Source organism: Aotus nancymaae, unplaced genomic scaffold (genome assembly GCF_030222135.1).
Source record: "Aotus nancymaae isolate 86718 unplaced genomic scaffold, 86718_ANA_hifiasm-v0.15.2.pri h1tg000057l, whole genome shotgun sequence".
Taxonomy (NCBI): Eukaryota; Metazoa; Chordata; class Mammalia; order Primates; family Aotidae; genus Aotus; species Aotus nancymaae.
Window position 1 is genome coordinate 7,179,089 of NW_026988471.1, and position 20,208 is coordinate 7,199,296.

Here is a 20,208-nt window from a genome sequence, read left to right on the forward strand (position 1 = left end):
GATGGTATCTCAATGTGGTTTTGATTTGCATTTCAAGTCATCATTTGCATCATCACTGGTCATCACTAATGACCAGTGATGATGAGCATTTTTTCATATGTTTGTTGGCCTCATATATGTCTCTTTTGAAAAGCATCTGTTCATATCCTTCACGTACTTTTGAATGGGTTTGTTTTTTTCTTGTAAATCTGTCTTAGTTCTTTATAGATTCTGGGTATTAGCCCTTTGTCAGATGGGTAGATTGCAAAAATTTTTCTCATTCTGTTGGTTGCCAGTTCACTCTAATCATTGTTTCTTTTGCTGTACAGAAACTCTGGAATTTAGTTAGATCCCATTTGTCTACTTTGGCTTTTGTTGCCAATGCTTTTGGTGTTTTAGTCATGAAGTCCTTGCCTATGCCTATGTCCTGAATGGTTTTGCCTAGGTTTTCTTCTAGAGTTTTTATGGTATTACGTCTTACATTTAAGTCCTTAATCCATCTGCAGTTAATTTTAGTGTAAGGTGTCAGGAAGGGGTCCAGTTTCTGCTTTCTGCACATGGCTAGCCAGTTATTCCCTGTTTATTAAACAGGGAATCCTTTCCCCGTGGCTTGTTTTTGTCAGGTTCGCCAAAGATCAGATGGTTGTAGATGTGTGACATTGCCTCCAATGCCGCTGTTCTTTTCCATTAGTTTATATCTCTGTTTTGGTACTGGCACCATGCTGTTTTGGTAGTTTGCTTTTAAGGTTGTTTCCCTGGCGCCTGGCAAGTTACCTGGCTCAGAGATGCTCTCAGTAAACACTACTTCCATAAGAAAAGCTCCACTCAATCTGAGCTTTCTTTCAAAGGCAAATTCAGAGCAACAGTATCCTATGTCCCTGGGAGCCAGACTTATCAGGCTGGAGTCATGGGACAACATCAAGTCCCCTTGAAAAGAAAGGGCTTAATCTTTCCCATGTGTTTATAAGTTAAACTGAGTTGCCTCTTTCTACTCACTCCTGTTCTTCAGGCAATCTGAAATCATCCTTATTCTCTCTGGACTAGAAACTAGACAGTTCTTCAGTCGGTATTAAAAAAATAATCTCCAAACTCATTACTAAATGAGACACAAAGGAGCTGAAGGTAAAAATAAAATGATCACCCTGGCCAGATGGCTTGTGAATTTATGGACTAGCCTCAGAGCCCCCGGACCTGAGTTTAAAGTAAAACAAGTTTATTTATATCATTTCAGCCTCTTTTAAGGCAATTAGTACTATATTATAATTAGCACTTGGTATCAAAAATGTGTTTCAATGGGTGAGCTCAGTTTTAAGTGGAGATGATGTTGTAGTAATGAAATCACATCCAGATTTTGGCTTAAGAACCAGCCCTAAGAGGTGATTTATAATTGGCTTTAATCTGGTTCCACAACCATATCTACACACTTCGAGATATACTCAACAAAAGAACCAAAAAACAGGAGCTATTCCCATCTACACGAAAGAAGTTAAAAATAATTCCCACAAGATATTTTAATAGTATTTCTATAACATTTACTATTTTTCCTGCAATAAAAAAATGTATAAATGTCTCATTCTAACTGGAAAAATGTTTGAGGCAAAATTTGGCAGTTTCTAACTTCAAATAATATAATAGTGTTAATGATGAAGAGAAAAGTTGCCTGTAGACTTAGGACTTTACCACCAATGAATATTTGAGAATAGATTGTAATATATTGCTGTAGTATGAATGTAGAGAAGAAAAGGCAGTTTTCTGAAAGTATATAGATAACAAAATATAGACAGGAAGACAGACTTTGGAATCAGACTGCCTGAATTCAAATCTCAGTCTCACCAGTTACGAAGAGCAAACACTGGCAAGCCCTTTAACCTCACTGTGTCTCATTATCTTGCCTGCAAAATGGGAGTAATACTAGCACTGACCTAACAGGCCTATGAGAAGTGAGGGAATATGTGAATATAACAAATGTAGAAAGATGCTGGCCCACGGTGAGTTCTGGGAGTGTCAGCTCGGTCATGAGTGACAATGATTCATTGCCATGGAGCTCCGTACACAGGGAGGGATAGTGAAGGCACTGAATTGGAACACCAGAGGTCTCGTCCAAGTTCTCACTCAATCCGTGAAGACATGTTGGTCTCTCACTCCCTCATTGTGGACAACAGTGGTTCTTCCTGAAAAAAAAAAAAAAAAAAAAAAGAGCACGCTGGAGTAAATACTCACCAATTTCCTTTCCAATTGGTGTATTCTATGCTTTCTTTCTTTTTGCTAATTTTCAGAAATTGCCAAAAACTTCAAGAAACCCACAGAGTCTTTAATTTTAAAAGTCAACAGAATTCATTTATTGCTCTCACTTTTATCAAAATAATAGAAAGCAACTTAGGTATTGAGCCAGGTGAGTAAACACGACAACTTAGGTATTGAGCCAGGTGAGTAAACATGACATGATGAGTGGTTTGCTTTCTAGCCCAAATGTGGTACCCTTCAACTGAAGCTCAGTATCATGCTTATCTCTTCTGCAGATGTAAAAGGATGCATGTAGAGAGAGAGGCACTGTTAGAGTGGAGCAGTGGCACTAGTGGAAATGTGGTGAATTCAATGTTGTTAATGAAGAAGAGGGAGTGAAACAAGGAGGCAGGAGACCAAGCTGCCTTCAGAACCAGAGATCACAACTTACATAGAAGGGACAAATATTCCCTTGCTCTATTAGTTATGCATGACTGCATAGCAAATTGTTCCAAAACTTAGTAGTTTAAAAGCACAAACATTTATGATCTTACACAGCCTCTGAGGGTCAGAAGCCTGGCTTAGCTGGGTGGCTCTGGCTCATGGTCTCCCATGAGGCTGCAGTCAGCCTGTTGGTCAGATCTGTATCAAGGACATCCTGGAAGGAACAAGGATCCATTTCCAAAACGACGCACTCACACGACTGGTGTCTGCAGTCTACAATTCTTCCTGGCTCTAGTCTTTGTGGGGAGAGTCTCAGTTCCTCCTCACGTGTACCTCTCCATATGAAGCCTCTTGGGTATCTTCAAGACATGGCAGCCAGGTTCCCTCAGAGCAGGTGATCCAAGAGAAAGAACGCTGGATGGAAGCTCAGGCCTTTCATACCTAATCTAGTAACACAACATCAGCTCTCCATATCTCTTTGGTTCCACAGACCAACCTTGGTGCAGCATGGGAAAGGACAGCACGAGGGTGTGAATGACTGGGATGGGGGCATCAGGACCCACATTGCCAGCCAGACACCACACTCGCCTGTTTACGCTCAGAGCAAATGGGAGAGGAAATAGAATCTTTCACTCCTTTAATCTGACTATTTTGTAAACCTCTCACAGAGACAATTATTAGGTTGTCTGAACAACAAAGTAAATAAGGATACTGTGTACTGAAATGGAGTTAATGGGTAGAAATAAACTTGATAGAGTTTTCATAAAGAAATCATGACATCTGTTTTGGAAATATTTAGTTTGAAATGTCTACTACACTTTTATGCTGGAAGTGATTATAATGCCTTAAAATGTATATTCCCTTCATTATGACTGCTAAATATAAGCCAGTGTGACTTCATCAAAGAAACAGCTAAAAAATGGTTAAATGTTTGAACATCATTGGAGGAAAATATGGCTGTGCTGGACCAGTTAGAGGTGGTATGGTAGTCTCATGCAATGCATCTTTCAAAATGAATTTCAAGAACAATTTTGATTAGACTTCTGGAGTGCAAGGGCAAGTCTAGTAATTAATATTATCCTCCTGGATAACTCAAAATTACATCCCAGCTCTGACTTGTCCCCTGAATTTGAGATTTGTACATGTAATTGCCTACTTGACATACACTATGCACTTGAGTATCTAATTGGTCTTAAAACTTAACATTTTCAAAGCAGAACTCCTAATTTCTACCTCCCACCACCACCAAATCTGTTTCTTTCAGAGTTTTCCACATTGCAATAAATGGTACCACCATCAATCTAGTTGCTCAAACTAACAACTTAAGAATCATTTTTAATTATTGACAATTCTCCATACCCCAAGTATAGTCATCATTTGATTCTATTGGTTCTACATCCAAAATAGAGGGTGTTCACCTCTATATTCCCTGAAATAATTCTGGACCAAGCCATGTTGCTGTCTCACCTGGACTACTGTTGTTACTACTAACTGATTTCTCTGATTTCAATTCTGGAATCCCCTTTAATTCACTCTGCACATTAATCGGAATGATCTTTTTAAATGTGTAGGGAGGAGCTCAGCTGAGATCCTTGCTTAATACCTTCCAGTGGTTTTCAATCAGAATAAGTTCCAAGCCCCTCACCTTGACTGAAGCTCTGTGTGATTGCCACGCTGTCCTGACCTCACACACTCTCTGCTGCATTCACTGTGCCCAGATCCACTGGCCTTCTTTCAGCCCTCCCACATGCCATGCTTGTTCCCACATCAAGGCTTTCCACTTTATCTGGAATCTCTTCCCCAGTACTTGAATAATTTTATATGTTTTTGATTGTTCAGGTCTCAAATAAAATATCTCCTAGAGGCTTTCCATGAGAATCTACACATGCGGGCCCCAGTACCTAGCATTCTCCAGCATAACCACTCTGTGTATTTTCTTCATGTCACTGGGAAATACTAGGAGCTGGAATCTGTTTCTCAATCATTATCTTGTCCCATGGGATATAGACTCTAGGAGAGCATGAATATTTTCTTTCTTATCAGTTCTACAGGTCTAATATAATATATACTTGTATTATATTTAGCATGTAGTTGTCACTCAATAAATATTTATTAAATGAATCAATGAATCATTATGAATTACACAGCTGTCAGGGTTGGGGAAATCCTTTCCTAACTCATCTGAGTGCTTGTATGGGTTCCCTCTAGGTACAATGATTGGGTAATATCTTAGCACTGAGTCCTGGGATGAGAGAGGTGTGGAAGTTGTGCAGGCAACAGGGGTGAATACACACAGTCTTGAGTGGGCAGAGAGTCATCTTTGTTTCCAAGCTGAAAGTTCAAATGGAACTGGAGATTGGAACTGCACAGGTCACATGAATAAAGATTATAAAAGTTTCAGTAGAACATAAAATGCCTGAGTTAGGGCAGCACCAAGTATTCTGGCCAAGAGCCTTTGAAAATATTGAGATTTAAACTTGAGGGCTGGTTGGGTTTGATGTTCATTTTGAGAATTGTTCTGCTCTTCCTGTCCAGAGCCCAGGAACAGCACCTGATGCACAGTAGGAGCTGAGTGATACTTCAGGACTCGCACGGAACAATGAAGCTGTACACTAATGCCAGAGTCAGCTGAAAGTCTGCATTTGGGGAGGCACACAGCAAAGAAATTCCTCAGTGCTCAAGGCCAGTGAGTGCTTTAGAATCCAGACTGAGAAACGACAAATGGATGAGATAAGTAAATGTGGTGTCAAAACCTGACTGTGGTATTACAAAAGACATTACAGACAAATATCCTGTATAAACATAGACTCAAAGCTCTTCAACAAAATATTGGCAAATTAAATCCAAATACATACACACACGCATATGTATACATATGTGTGCATGTATATAATGTAGTCATATATGTATATGTATACATGTATGTGTATATATAACTCTACATATATAGACATACATATACACATATACATATATATGTATAGACATACATATACACACATATACATATATACACATCACACACACACACACACACACACACACACACACAAGTATATATATATAATGACTACATTATGACCAAGTGAGATTTATTTTTATTTTTGGAGTAAGAAGTTTTATGTTGGAGTAAAGACAAGAATGCTTACTCTCATTACTTCTTTTTAAACATTATGCTGGGGGTTCTAGCCAGTGCAATAAAACAAACAAATGAAAAGAAACAAAAATCATAAAGTTTAGAAAGAAGTAAAAATCCTTTTTCTTTAAATGGCACAATTATGTATGTCAGAAATCCCAAGGACTATAACAATTACTAGAACTAATGATTATTTTGGCAAAGTAGCAAGACACATTGTAAATACACAAAAACAAAGATTAGGCTATATCAGTAAAACCAAACCATATTTGAGACAATTAGATTAAATAGATAAACCTTTGGTAAGTTCAATGAACATATAAGAAGAAAAGACGTTGATGAATCACTTATATTCCAGAGAGATTTTATAATTCCAGACTTGGAAAAGCTTTATTAAAATTGCAATTTTCTATTTTATGAATTGTTAACAAAAATTAAAACTGTTAATCACTCAATAAAATATGGATTGCAAACATCTACCAAAAAAAAGAGGTTGTAAATTAAATAGTGAATAGGACAGAGCTAATTATAGATATGTTGATACATGTAGGTTAATTTACACACATATGCCCTACTTCTGTCCACTGAGATGGCCTAGAAGCAGTGACATCCTGGTAGTAATGAGCATGCCTAATGCCCAGATCTTGGTGTCTAAATATCATTTTCCTATAAGAGAATCCAAAGCTCCTTAGAGAAATGGCTGATTCTCAAGATGGAGTAAGAAAAATACAAACTATGGCCAGGTGCAGTGGCTCATGCCTGTAACCCTAGCACTTTGGGAGGCCCAGGCAGGTGGATCACGAGGTCAGGAGTTCCAGACCAGCCCGACCAACATGGTGAAACACCGTCTGTATTAAAAACACAAAAATTAGCCGAGTGTGGTGTCGTGCACTTGTAATCCCAGCTACTCAGCACTTGAACCCAGGAGGTGGAGGTTGCAGTGAGCTAGATTGTGTGACCGCACTCCAGCCTGGGAAACAGAGCGAGATTCTATCTCAAAAAAAAAAAAAAAGGAAAAAAACAAAAGAAAAATACAAACTAAGCCTGGAGCATATTGAAGTGAAAAAAGTAAGAAAGTGCTAAAAAAGATAAATAATAATAAAGATAGATCAGGTATGTCAAAAGGACACAGAAGTCAACCTGAAAGAACCCAGTGGTCAAAGCTCGAATACTCTGAGCAACAAAAAATGTAATAATGGATTATTCCAACAAAACAAGTATTTACGAGTTCATATGAATAAAAACGAATATATGAAAGCATTAAAAACAGAACTACAAGAGACAAATCTTCTTTCAGAAGAATGTTTTTAAAAGTTGATATCCCCCATGCAAAAAGGCGAGGTTTAATTTCCCTTTTCTTGAGTGTGAGCTGGACTTCATGACTTGCTTCCAAAGAATTGAGTATAAGAATGAAAAATAGAAATTTCCCTTGTGGTAATTTGGCAGATACTCCCTTAACCATATTGTCAAGATTAGCATTGCTAGTAATAAGTTAGGTTGATATTCTGTATCCAGTGATTAGATGAGATGAGAAAGACACTTACTTTTTGTAGAGTTCTTCCCCAAAACCTGTAAGCCCAGTCTAACCGTAAGAAAACATCAGACAAGTAAAATTTAGTGACAATTTACAAAATACCTAACTAGGATTCCTGAAAAGTTCAAAGCCGCTGGGATGGTGGCTCACGCCTGTAATCCCAGCACTTTGAGGGGTGAGGCAGGTGGATCAAGAGGTCAGGAGTTCAAGACCAGCCTGGCAACATAGTGAAACCCTGTCTCTACTAATAAATATAAAAAAATTATCAGGGCATGGTGACACATGCCTATAGTTCCAGCCAGTCAGGAGGCTAAGGCAGGAGAATCTCTTGAATCCAGAAAGTGGAGGTTGCAGTGAGCCAAGATCGTGCCACTGCATTCCAGCTTGGGCAACAGAATGAGACTTGGTCTAAACGAGAAAAAAAAAAAAAATTCAAAGCCAGGCAATACAAGAAAATAATGAGAAACTGTCACAGACCAGGAAAAACAAAGGAGACATGATGATTGAATCCAATGTGGTACCTAGATTGGAATCTGACACAGAAACAGAATATTAGTAAAACAATTGACGAAATCCAAATAAGGTCTTTAGTTAGTCAATAGTGTTGTACCAATCTTCGTTTTTTAGTTTTGACAAATGAACTGCAGTTATGTTAACAATAGGGGAAGCTGGGTGAGGGACATATGGAGACATTCTCTGTTTGTAAATTGTCTGTAAATTATAATTATTCCAAAATAAAGCATATCTTAAAAATATACAGAAGCAATCCTAAATACCATATAGTATCTACCTTTAGCCTATTAGGCACTTCTATAACAAAATATCATAAACTGGGTGTTTATAAGCAAGAGAAATGCATTCTTCACAGTTCTAGTGGCTGGAATTCCAAGGTCAAGGTGCTGGCAGGTTTGGCATCTAGTGAGGCCTGCTTCCTGGTTCATAGATGTTGTCTTTTCATTTTGTCCTCACATGCTGTAGGGGTTAAAGAGCTCCTTTTGTCTTACTTGATAAGGGCACTAATCCCATTCATTAGGGCTCCACCCCCATGACCCGATCACCTCCCAAAGGTCCCACCTCCTAATACCACCATCTAAAGGCTAGGATTTAAACATAATGAATCTTAGAAGGATACAAACATTCAGTCCATAGCAATATCGGGACCCCCAGAAGAGACACCAAACCTACCGTGTTTTATAAGGTAAATTCTACCAAATATTCAAGGAACTGAGCATTCCTTCATTTTGCAAAATATTCTGTGGCATGGAGAACAATGAGCTAATTTCCAACTCATTCTATGACACTAGTGTAATTTTGAAACCACGAGAGAAAAAGGATATCGAGAAAGGATGAAAGGAAGAAATAATAAAACAAAACAGTAAGTCATTATCACTTATGAACTTGTATGCCAAATCCTAAAAAAATAAAAACTTAAATTTGGCACTATATTTAAGGAACAACAGAAAACAAGAAGTGTTTAAACCAAGACTTCAAAAAAGTTTCATGTTTGGTATCTTACTAAATAGAAAAAAAACACATGATTATCACAATAGTTACTGGAAAAACCCTCTGATAAAATTTAGCATCTTTTCCTGGTAAATGGCATTAGCTTGAAACAGAGGGAATTTTTTTAACATGCCAAAAGGAATTGCCCAGTAAACCACAATAAGTCCCCTTATGAAAGGTGAATCATTAGAGACATTCCTCCTACGAGCAGAGACAGGAAAGTGAGGATCACTATTAAAAAACTATTCAGAATTGTTCTAGAAGTTTTTAACCATAAATGAGATGAGAATTTTTAAATATATGAAAAAGCATAGTACAGCATTTCTCAAAGTGTGGTCCCTGGACCAACAGCATTAGAGAGTTAGAAAAACAAGTTATCAAGCCCCACCCCAGACCTCTTGAATCAGAAACTCTTAGAGTAGGAAATGGCAATCTGTGCTTTAGCAGCCCCCAGGAAGCCTGGGACATATCCTAAAGATTGAGAAACTCACTGTAGTCAATGCTGTTGATTCAAATGCTGTTGGAAGCCAGAGCACTCCAACCCCCAACTGCTGTGAGTGTTGGCTTCCAACACTTTGCACCTGTCTGCTTCTCCTGAGGACTGTGCTCAGCTGAAGAAAGTCCACTTGCTCAGAAATGCCCAGAAGCTTCTGCTGTCTTTCCATGGGGGATTGCTTTCTGGACCCTCAAAGATACAAGATACACAGATGCTAAAGTTCCTGCTATAAAATGGCATAGTATTTGCATATAACCCAGGCACATTCTCCCGTATACTTGAAATCATCTCTGTATTACTTATGTCATCGAATACAGCCTGTAGCCAATGACTGACTGATATGGGAGTATTGAAGGCAGCCCTCTTGCTTCAAAGTAGCATAACTCTATGATGCTTAATTTTGAAAACCATCATTTTCCACCTAGAGCTTTTTAAATAACCAAAGATGAGACTAATAGCTCATACTTAATAGCACTTACTATACACCAGTCCGTATATATATATATATATATATATATATATATATATGCATATACTTACTCATTGAATATGCACAACATTCCTTTGATGTAGACATATTATTATTATCCTCAATTTTTAGATAAAGCAACCAAGACATAGAGAAGTTTAACAATTTTCACATTGCCATACAGTTAAAGTTCTTTATCAATTGGATAAAAGATACAGGTCCAAGCATAATTTAGGAATTTGCAAATAGGTAATTGAAAACTATCGAAAATTTAAAATTCATAATTAAAGTTTTTAAGTAAAAAGAGTTTACCTAGTGTGGACACAGTTGATGATTATATTTGCAAATCACTCTCTTTGGTTTTCATTGCATACATTTACTTAATTTTATAGATAGCTCTGGCAGAAAAAGCAACACTCACCAAATACAGGTATCCATTTCTCTTCCAATTCTTGCTTTCTAAATTCAGACACTGAATAGATTTAACCAATTTTTGGATTATCTCATGCTACATGAATTCTCTCTGTTTGCTATTCAAAACTCAGGATCAAAGAGATTTGGAGAACACAGTTCTCCACACCAGCTAAACTTGCTATCGAATTCTCACTCTCCCACTTCAGAAATGGAGTAGATTGAATTTGGAGAAAAACTTGCATTCTGTCCTGTTCTCTATGTCTTTACTGCATTAGGCAAGGCCCTCATACTAGCTTTGACCAAGGCAACGTAAGCAGAAGGGACCCAGGACAGCCCTTCTCAGGTTGAGCTTCATAGAACCTAGTGATCCTTCAGCCTCACCTGTGTTGTGATGCTGTGCTCAGGAAAAACACATATTGCCTTTGGAGCAGCCTCAGGATAGTGGGACCTTCACTACTCTGGCTCCCCAGGCACCTGTGCTGAGCTGAACCTATGCTACCTTCAAAGGACATTGGTAAGCATGAAAAGAAAGAGCATTGCCATGTGGAACCATTGAGATTTTGCATTTAATGTATTGCCATAATGTATCCTAAACTATCCAGACTCATACAGTAATCATTTATTAAATCTCAAATAAGAGTAAACTAAGTGTTGAAAAAAATGTCATTATAGTTAGAGAAAGATAAAGTTAGACTTCTTTCATATAATGCAAAAATAAAGTCCTAATGAAATTCGAGTTATCCGTCCATATTTGTGGGAAATTGCTCTCCAGACCATCAAAGATGCAAGATCCACAGATGCTCAATTTCTTGATATAAAATGTCATGGAATTTGCAAAACACCCAGGGACATTCTCCTGTATACCTGAAGTCATATAATACATACAATACCTAATACAGGGTAAATGCTATGTCAATAAATATTATATTGTATTTTTGATTGTATTTTTAGTTGTATTGTTATTTTTATTTTGTAAATTTTTAAAAAATAATTTTATGTATGGCTGGCTGAATCTGCAGCTGTGGAACCCAAGGATACAAAGGATTAACTGTAAGAAAAAATATAAGAAAATATGGAGCCTATTTTCAGTAACATTTTGGTAAGACAGGCTATTTTATGCAAGGTATGAAATACAGATATTAAAGAAAACAATGACAAATATGATCACATAATATTTAAATTTTTCTTATGAAGAAAAACAAATTAAAGATTTGAAAAACAGTTTTTTTTGTGGTAGAAGCACCATGGTCATATACATGTGCACGCGCGCGCGTGCACACACACACACACACAATATGATGTATATCCAAACTATTTAAAAACAAATTATATGTATCAATTAAGAACAAGGAGTCACCTAGTAAATTTAAAATAATAATGGATAAAGGATATAAACTGACATATTTACAGATGACAAAAACAAATGAAAATTAAGATTATTTTCATTGTTTAAATTGGTAAAAATTTTTGAAGAATTGTAATATATAAAGACAAAATATGAAAAATCAGACCATATCTTGTAGTGTTGCTTTCTGTAAGTAGAATAGGCTTACAAAGAACATTTTAGTTGTATATGTTCATTTAAAAAATACTTTGGCTCACCAGTTTCATCTCTAGCAACCTCCCCCAAGGAAATATTTACCCAAGTGCATGGATATTTGAATACCATTTTGTAACATCATTTAGGATAGTTCACAATTAGAAAAAATGTAATGTCATTAAAATGAATAATAACGTAAATTATATTACATCCATATTAAGGAAGATCATTTATGTATTTAAAAATACATTATTAAGACACATTTACTGACATGGAGAGATGTTTCTATAGTATAAATGAAAACAAAATGAGCATAGAGCAATCTTTTTTGTATAAAAAGAAACGATACATGTATGAGTGATCATATGTTACCTCTAAGGATACAAAGTAGCTCTTAAAATTCTAGGCTATGTGCATTCTTAAATTTATTAAAATGAGACTATTTGCAGAGCATTCTATTGAATCAATTGCATATGTATGTCCTAGATCGCTGTTCCCAAATCTAGTCATTACTATAGCATGCTTCTCAAGTTTGCAATATTTATTCATATTTTTGATTCACTTTTATTCTTAAATAAATTTTTTGTAAACATGTATGCCATCACATAAATCAAAGATAAATACAGTATTAAATGCAAAAAAGTTATTGTTTACAAAAAAATTGTGCAATTAAATACTGTAATATATTATGTAATACAAACATAATAAATCTAAACTTTTTTTAAATGAGCACCTGAAAATAAATTTCTCAATGAAGAAGAGAGAGTTGTTTCTGGTCAGTCATATAAAAGATATATATAGCTGGACACTTGGGAATCTATTTCCATAAGACAATTTATTTCTTTAATTTTAGCTAATCAGCACCAAGTTAACTTACTCACATATGGTTGAAAAGGTAAATTATATTCTCTGACATTGTCAAATACCGAGATTGAATTGTTATTCTAAAATAATTGAGTAGTCTAATAATCTGTTATTCTGAAACACTCTGCAGAGTCAGTTCTTATACTGACTATGCTTGTTTACATGTTTGCATGGCAACATCCCAAAAGAAGAGGAATAGTGATGTCCAAGAGTCACTGTTGCCATGTGACTTGGAGAACTACCCATGGATACCATGTATTAAGTCTCTATAGTCTATTTATGATGTTCCAAATTGTTTCAGTTGCTTTATGTGAGTTTATAACCAGGTTGGTAAACAATAGTGTTTTAGATATTTGATTGAATGTGTGAATTTCATCAGAAGACTCACTCCCAGGATCTGGGTGCATTTGTGTGATGAACAATTATAACAATTGCTGGCCCTGAGACATCCTATAAAATAGCAGGCACACATTATCCCATATAGTTCTCACAATCCCTTACATTACTGGGATTCCCATTATACAGTTAGGAATTTGAGGTTCAAAGAGGTAAAGGCCCTGCCTGGGATCATATAGCAGTATTAGGATAAAAATCAAAATATGAACCTCAAGAATGTTGAATTCCAGATTGTCCTCTTAACTTCTAAACACCCTGATGTCCTCAGCACAAGCAGTCTCATGTCTCCACCTTGAGGCCTTATCTTGGAAAGAGGGGAATCCCTACTCAGGCACCAGGGCCCCTAGAATGTGCAGGCATGGGGATACTTGGCACCACAGTTGAAAGTGCCACAGTCATACCTTAAGTGAGCTGTTAGCCAGCAGGTTGCCTATAAGGCCAGGGGTGTGTGTGTGTGTGTGTGTGTGTGTGCGCTTCTCATGTTGACATTTAACTCACATGTGCATTTAACTAACATGCACATGCGAGTTAAATGTCAACATCAGAAGCCTGGAGGCACAAAAGGAGGAGCTGCTCTTCCTACTTACTGGCTTCCTTTCCCATCCCTTCCTTCCTCTCATTTCCCAGCCTGCATACCCCATACAGGCAATCCAGCCTTAGCTCTGTCTCCTCTTGCTCAAAGTTCTATGGAAAATCACCCTGAGATTGCCATCGTAAACACATTTTACTTTCTGAAAGACTAAATGAGATTAAGAACAAAAACACTCGAATGCCTGGACTTCCGGGCAGATGCATGATTTAGATATGTTTCCCAGGTATATGATTGACTTTTGTGCATTTATGTTTCAATCATCTCTTCAATCCTCACTGAAATCATCAATTCCAGTCAGCAATTAATGTGCTCAGACCTCCCTTGTGTGTCTGAATCATCCACTTGCACCCTCTGCATTCAGGACTCCAGAATCTGTCAGAAGTTCTAGGTACTAACGCCCATGGTCCAGATCTAGACAGGACACTGAGTTGACAATTCGACATCGCTTCCTCCTGTGGCATCACCCACCACCAATGTGCTCCAGCCCCAACCCAGACTTCACATGGAGAAGCAGCCTGATGCTCTGATCTGTTGTTTAATTGTGCCATGTGGTCTTTAAAAGGCTCTTTATCTCTTTTTTTCAAATAGTCAAGATGAAATTGGCTTCTGGTCAGCAGCTCGCTTTCTTTCCCTCCTCTGAGGCAGAGTCGCCAAAAAGGATTTTGTTTTGTTCCATTTTGCCTGCAAAGATACGGATAGCCAAATAGGACTACAAATTATCTACATTGTTTTTATGAAGAAAAATATATTTATTTTTCTAGCATTTGGAATCGTTGCTTGCGAGGGCCAGGGAACTGATGTCCCCTGATTTCTGTCCCCCTCTCACCCTTATTGGAGAGATCTGAGCACACCAGAGGATGTTTGTGGCTAAATTGGGGTATTATGAAAATAGTTCACAAAGCAAGTGGAAAGCTATATATAAAAATGATATTTACTTCTCATTTTAAATGAAGCCTAAGACAAAAGGCATATAGGTAAACACAGCTGCAACATTTTTAGGCATATAATCAAATGCAAAAATAATATTGGAAAACTATGTTAATTATTGTAATTAAACTGTGAACGGTATTGATAGAAAAATATCTTTAAAACATATAAAATCAAAATGGAGCTTATCATATTATGGGAGTTTGCTCCATTATATATGATGTGCCTAGATGGAGGTGTCATTTAGCAAACTGCCCACAACTCCCCAGCAGTAGAGTAGAGGGAAGGATGGGCTGAGGGACCAGAAGAGGACTCTAGACCTTTGTGTAAATCTTAGCCCCAATTCCATATTTTTGGGAAATAAGTTCGTCTGACCGACTTCTGAAAGTTAGTAGAGAAGAGTCAAAAGAGCCTAGACTTTGGAGTCAAATTGATCTGTGTTTGAAGCACGGTCCACCCACCTCTTAACAGGGTGATTTTAGGATTCCCAGCTACAGCAGGAGATAAGGGGCTTGAGGTCATTAGAAATCCAAATTCCACTTGGACAAAATAGTTGTCCTGGGCAAAAGGAAATGTGCCATGATCCCAACGTCATTTTCCTACATTGTTACTATATGGCTATGAAGTTCTTATCCTTGCTCCTAAATGTCTGGGGGGCTAAGGAATGATTCAGTAACCTTGGCTCAACCTTAAAGCCCACTATGTTCCCAGAGTCTAGAAGACCCTGTGTTTGACTGCCTTTAATCTTAGAGTGGACTTTCCTTCTGAATACCTGTGTTCAGAAGACACTTTGGCCCCAACAGTGGTGTCTAAAATAGTGTTTCACTCTTCTTCTGGTCTACCACATTCCTCTTGAGGATCCTTCTGAGTGCAGAAGAAAGCTGGACATCAACCAAGAGGTTTATAGGTGCCATTTCTCCTTGTTACTTTGCATCATCCAAGAAAAAGAAATGCTTCTTCAAGTTTTCCAATCAATTGCACTCACAGCAAAGGTTGGTTGAGGAGCCACTCTGGAGTCTTCCCATCTGCTGCTTCGTGGAAATGTTTGTACAGGATCTGGGCTTCCTGCCGAGCCCCGTTTCCATCATAAGTCGTGTGTTTCCTGTGCATGTTCTCACTCCACACATTAACCCCCTTTTCAGTTTTCACTTAAGTCTTATCTCTCACTTGATGAGCAATTTTTTCACTGGCTGGATCATTTACAACAGTTTCACAAATGTGTTTTTCTCATTTCTGTAGGGAGAAATTGGTGAACTTGTTCATTCCTCAGATCTGAACCACTGCTGAATTCATTTCTCTTTTTAGTTTACTCACTTTTATATTCTGGCGAAGAAACCTACATGCCTTAGCTTGTCTCACTCTTTCTTCATGTTCATCATCTGCACTAGCAGTTGGCCTTTTCTTTGGGGGAGATGGACAATTATTTCACAGATAAACTAAATTTTTAATAATTGAATACAAATCACTGCATATACAGTAAACAGAGACACTCTGAGCCACCCAGGAATGAGTCAGCTGTCACAGCAGGGGGGCTCAGCCTTGGATCCCAGCTGCAGGGGATAGGCAGGTACTTACCTTAGCAAATTATCACATTATTTGCTTAAGGACAGCTCAGAGTGGCAAAGCCAGACAGATCTGTTGAACCTCACACCCTAGGCACCTCCATAGCACATTGGAAGTCATGTAAGCCAATTAGCCTCCAATAACTTACCTGTCAATTGAGAATCATGATGATAATGATGCCTGCTTCACAGTATTGTGAGGATTCAATGAAATGATATTTGTAAAAAAAAGTTTGAAAATGTGTAGATGCTCTGTTATTTTCTACACTCTCACAGAAATCCCATTCAGAATATCCCTCCACTCTGCAACTGGCTGAGGTGAACTTGTGGTTTAAGAGTGATACAATTTGGCTGTGTCCCACCCAATTCTCATTTTGAATTGTAGTTCCCATAATCACCACATGTTGTGGGAGGGACCCAGTAGGAGGTAATTTAATCATGGGGGTGGTTACCCTCATGCTATTCTCGTGATAGTGAGTTCTCACGAGATCTGTTGGTTTTATAAGGGGCTTTTCCCCACTTCGATCAGCACTTCTTCCTGCCACCATGTGAAGAAGGATGTGTTTGCTTCTCCTTCCACCATGATTGTAAATTTCCTGAGGCCTCCTCAGCCCTGTGGAATTGTGAGTCAATTAAATCCCTTTTCTTTATATATTACCCAGTCTTGGGTACATCTTTATTTGCAGAATGAGAACAGACTAATATGAAAGGCTGGAACTGAATCTATGTGGAGAAAATGTAGTAGGGAGGGGTTGGGCAAACTCTTAGGAAGTAAGTGTTTTTACACTCAATAGAATATAATACAGTAACCCTTGTGCATTGCTGGTAGACATGTAAAATGATTCAGGTTCTGTACAAAACAGTGTGGTGGCTCCTCAAAATTGTAATCATAGAGTTACAATAAAATTCATGAATTCCTCTCCTGAGTGTTTACTTAAAAGAATGCAAAGTGAGGACCTGAACAATGATTTTTACTCCAGTGTTCTTAGCAGCTTTATTTACAATATCCAAAAGGGGAAAATGATCCAAATGTCCATTGACAGATGAATGGATAAACAAAATGTGGTAAATACATATAATGGGATATTATTCAGGCTTAAAATGGGATGAAAATCTGACATGTGCTACCACATGAATGACCCTTGACATGATGCTGAGTGGAACAAGCCAGACACAAAAGGATAAATATTGTATGTGAGATATCCAGAATAGTCAAATTCATAAAGACAGAAAGCAAAACAGAGGTTACTAGGGGTTGAAGGGAGTGGCAAGGACGAGTTAGTGTTTAATGGATACAGAATTTCACTTTGGGAAGATGAAAACTTCTAAATATTGATTATGGTGATGGTTGCACAGTAATAGCACTGAACTGTACAATTAAAAATTGTTAAAATGGGCCTGGCACGTTGGCTCACACCTGTAATCCCAGCACTTTGGGAGTCCGAGGCAGGTGGATCATGAGGTGAAGAGATCAAGACCATGGTGAAACCCCGTCTCGACTAAAAAAATACAAAAATTAGCTGGATGTGGTGGCGCACACCTGTGGTCCCAGCTACTCGGGAGGCTGAGGCAGGAGAATTGCTTGAACCCAGGAGGTGGAGGTTGCAGTGAGCCGAGATCATACCACTGCACTCCAGCCTGGTGCCTGGCAACAGGGCAAGACTCTGTCTCAAAAAAAAAAAAAAAAAGAAAGAAAGAAAGAAAAATTGTTAAAATGACAAATTATATGATATGTATATTTTACCAGAATAAAAAAATAAATAAAATATTAAAGCTACCTACAAAAAACAAACCAATACTAATGTCATACTAAGAATGTTAACTGAGTAATAGTATGTTTTGCAAATTTCTTTTATCACTCTTTAGATATTCTCAATAATCATTTATGTGGTGACATTAAGATGACTGTGAATTCATCTGACTTCATTGTAGATTATGAACAGACTAGAGGTCATTCATTTTGTCTTCATCTGGTCCTTCATCAAGACACTCAATAAATGTTTGGTCTTATGTCTGAAAATGTCCTTCCTTTTGCACCCTGGGTTATGCCATAACAAGCAAAGTTTTGTGGATTTGTGAGACATAAAAAGATTCGTAAGTATTTTTCGCCATTTTCTAGATTTTCTAGCTTTCTCCACGTAAGCCCACGTTAGAGCACGGGCCATGAGATCCCTGTGGCTTGTCCAGTTCTGAATCCCAGCCATGCAATGCCACATCTGGGCTGCCATACTTCATCTTTCCTTTCTTCTTTCTCTCAAGACCTCATTGCACAAATCACATTTTTTTTCTGTCCTCCATTCTGTTTCTTTTTCCTGTTGATGACATCCTTGTCCCTGTTTTCTGCAATTACCCTCAACACAGATGATCTGCAACTCTAGCAACCAGGAGCCAACATTCTTCAGTGGACAAAAAAAGAGTTCCAATTACTTTTTTCTTAAGGAAATGGATTGCAAGGGATGGTGAATTATTACAATAGTAAGTGTCCAATAAATGTTTGTCAATTGCAGTCAAACTGTTCTGAGAAATAATGACAAGGCATCATTCTGAGGTTTAATTGAAGAAATCTTGTCCCAAGCTCCACTCAAACATGAAGGAAAGGCAGCGTAACTCAGTGGTTAACAGCACTCACTTTGGAAACAGCCTTTATCACTAACTAGATAAAGGACACTAAATTTTAGAGTCTTCTTCCTGGGCGTAATACTTGTGAAGTGAAATCAGGCTTGCAAAGTGCAAGGTCTGTATTTGTTCATTTTGTACATAATAGCTGCTATGTTGATGATAATAAAATGGAAAAGAATTTTTCTCTGTGTTTTATTACTAGGAATATTTTTACCTTCCATTTTACTCTTTCATAAAGTACATTTGTAAATTATTTAAAAATACATTACTACTAACCTAGATTGGTTGCTTCTGGAAACTAAAGCTATAATAAGCAATTGGTATTACCGGAGTCCCTCATTCAAAAGAATTGAGTGAAAGCTCATGTTGTAGGGTCATACAATCAGTGATTTTATCAGTCTCATCCCAGATTTCTACCACCTCTGGGTCCTCGCTATTACCTGAGATATTCTTTACTTGCACATCAATGAGTATGAATGGATCCATGTTAATGGTCACTCCTTGGAGGGAATGGATCCCTTGAATTACAGATATCACCAAGTAGCCCACAGAGCATCTTCAAGGGGCATCCAAGGCTCCATGAATAATGTGAATGGAAGGAGTGAGAAGATGTGGTTGTTTTTTTTTCTTACCCCCTTCATCTTTTAAATGAGAAGTGTCTATTCAATTAAGTAGCCCTTCATCACTCGATTCTTGCAAGATCAAGTCTGGGCTGAAGTGAAGTAGAAAAATAATACGAGTCTGATTATCTTTGAAGAAAGCTATAAGCGTTGCATTCGAGTCAGAGCTGTTCAAAGACTGGTCCAGAGCTACACAGGTAGTGAATGTGTGAACTGAGTTGGGAGCATGAGATTTCTTCCTCTTGATCAGGCTCCAGCCAGTAGTATCTGTAGATTGGACACCATATGATGAATACTCAGAGTTCAGTGACTGTCTAAGCAGTGTATGGAGGGGGCTGGAACTTGGTTGGGTGCAATAGGAAAAGAGCTTTATTTTTCCACCAACCACTGCTTTCAAACATGGTTTGGAGCAGCACCCTACCTGTTCATGTTTACACTAATTTCTGGCCAGTCTCTATTATGAGCTTCTCATTTGGCAATTAGGACTTACTTTAAGGTTTAGAAAAAAGTCCATTTCACCTGATTCAAACCTTAACTCCGTTCCCAGTTCAGGCCTGACCCATAGCTAGAGAGCCTTCAGTGCAGAAGGGAATACGGTCTGTTCTATTATTTTTTTTAACTTTTATTTTAGTTCCAGGGGTAAATGTGCATGTTTGTTCTACATATAAATTACATGCTATGGGGGCTCAGTGTACAGATTATTTCATTGCCCAGGTAATAAACATGGTACCTGATGGTAGTTTCTCTATCCACCCTCCCAACTTCCACCCTCAATTAGGCCCTGGTGTCTGTTGTTCCCTTCTTTATGTCCATGGTTACTCAGTGTTTAGCTCCCACATATAAGTGGGATCACATGGCAATTTCATTTTCTGTTTCTGCACTAGTTCACT

At 37.8% G+C, this 20,208-nt stretch overlaps 1 long non-coding RNA gene across 1 annotated transcript in view; it reads right to left on the minus strand.

Annotated features, from left to right (window-relative positions):
• Positions 1-1,262: 1,262 nt before the first annotated feature.
• Positions 1,263-20,208, minus strand: part of LOC135269650 (uncharacterized) — a 162,863-nt gene continuing 143,917 nt past the window's right edge. The window contains exon 3 of the long non-coding RNA XR_010337883.1: positions 1,263-2,150. This is a non-coding gene — a long non-coding RNA (uncharacterized LOC135269650). The remainder of the gene's footprint in view (positions 2,151-20,208) is intronic.